A 2,220-nucleotide genomic window follows, 5' to 3' on the forward strand; every position below is an offset into this window, starting at 1 on the left:
AAAAAACAAAGAAGCAATCCCCACTTTTCCCCGCGACTGAAGCCTGGTCCTCCCTACCGCCCACATCTCCTCCACCACCATCTCCTCCGACAGCATCACCTTCACAACCGCCACCATCTCCTCCACCGCCGCAACCGCCAGAACGTGCTGTGGTTACAGCCGCACCTACAACAGCTGTTCCGGTCAAAACAACAAGTCCTCGCATCTTTTATTCCCGCTAAACCTTTTTCCAAATCCCGCGGCTGAGACAAAGGCTCTTTCTTCCTATGGGAGACACAACATATGACAGTCAACACGAAAATACCACAGGCACCTAATATAATGATGACATTAACAACAGGCTCCATTATACCTTTTTTTTTTTTTTTTTGTGAAACTGAACTGATACCAAAAAGATGCAAGAGTAGTGTCCTTTATATAGAAAGGTTATGAAATAAACCTCTTTACTTTCTTAAACATACACGAAATTTCAAAGGAAATTTCAGCATTACTTGCAAAAATTTAGACATTTTCTTCTTGATTATTTTTATATATTTCCAATGAAATTCCATAAATTTCAAATTGCTTTGCATTTTATTATTTACAAAAATATATACATTGAGTTTTTCGCTCACACAACTTCGTAGATGTTTCTGCTCACAGCTCATACCACCAGAATATTCATTCTTTATCGTGTAGAATATTATTTAAAATTATGATTTTATTTTAACTCTTCAAGAATTAGTACAGAGTTTTGATTTTGTCTATTAAAGGGTTTTCTTCTCTTTCTTGTTTTCGTCTTATACAATTTTTGTAGTGAACACTGTATTTTATTTGATGTAAGGTCAATGATAAAATGAGATCACCGTAATCGGTTGAATATTTGTAACATCATTCTACACACTATGGAGTGAAAAAATTTTGGTCAATACGAAAACGTGTGACTAAGTGAGAAATATTCGAAACATCATTGTCAGTATTATTTTAAACGGGTATTCTATTTTAATATTTGTGTGGGCAACCTAAATATTTTAGATATTCAAAGTTTTATAAAGAATGATGTGATTTCTGTCCGGTATCATTACATCATTATAACACGGGATTATTGTCTAAAATGCCATTTTTTTGGAAAAACTTACGAAAATGTCATTTTTTAAATAGTTTACGGATTTTGCTTTTTTTTAACACTTAAAAATGTACGTATTTATGATTTTTTTTTTTTGCAAAAATACGTATGTTATACCAAATACTAAACCCTAAGAGCATCTCCAAAGGCAACCTCAAATCTTCAAATATAAGGTTTTTGGTTCTCCAAAGGCAACCTCAAAACCTCAAATTTGAGGTTTCATCTTTTTTTATTTGCATTTTGGTCCTCATAATTATTTATATCTTAGAAATACTTTTACTAATTTATTATTTTATCATATTAGTCCTTAAATTTTTGTCTTATAAATAGAAAGTTAATTTTTTATATAAAAATAAAGAAACACTTTAAAATAATATAAAATATTACATAACATTAAAAACAAATATTACACAATAACAATATTACATTAAGCAAATTTATTACACAAAATAAAACAAAAAAAGAAAAGAAATGGTCAACTATCGCTCCTCCACCTAATTACATTATTCAGGGATAAGAGTACACCATGGGTTACTACTTAGCTGATGGCATTTATCCGAAATGGTCAACTATTGTTCAGACTATAAGTGATCCTCAAGGTCCAAAGAAAAAATTATTTGCAGCAAGACAAGAATCATGTCGGAAGGATGTTGAACGTGCGTTTGGAGTTCTACAATCCAAGTTTGCTATCATTGCAGGAGCAGCACGTTAGATAGCTCATTTTCGCTTACTGCTATTAAAAATGAGTTTGTAATCTTGGTTACTAGATAATAGCGTTTATTAAACGCTAAGATAAAAATTCCCTAAGAGGGAATCTAAAATCACCTAGTCGGCCAACACTTAACCAAATTATTCACTTAAGCGGCAAAATAATAGCTTTTTATCGAAAAACTTCTTAGATCTAAAATAATTTCTCTTTTTCTTAAAAAAACCTCTGAGATCTAAAAATCTCATACCCACGAACTGAATCTCGTCCTAGTCAGAGCAATTGTCCCTTCCCTTGCTCTATCCCTCTCTCGTCCTCCCTCTCTGTCATTTTTTTGTGTCTAAAAACTTTGGCGGTTGTACGCATACCATTTGTTTGATTGAATTACTTGCGACTGCGCTGTGGTTGG

The 2,220-nt window shown here is 32.7% G+C and overlaps 1 pseudogene; it reads right to left on the minus strand.

Annotated features, from left to right (window-relative positions):
• Positions 1 to 24: 24 nt before the first annotated feature.
• LOC9298410 lies at positions 25 to 436 on the minus strand (annotated as a pseudogene).
• Positions 437 to 2,220: the final 1,784 nt, after the last annotated feature.

This window comes from Arabidopsis lyrata, assembly GCF_000004255.2.
Source record: "Arabidopsis lyrata subsp. lyrata unplaced genomic scaffold ARALYscaffold_680, whole genome shotgun sequence".
NCBI lineage: Eukaryota > Viridiplantae > Streptophyta > Magnoliopsida > Brassicales > Brassicaceae > Arabidopsis > Arabidopsis lyrata.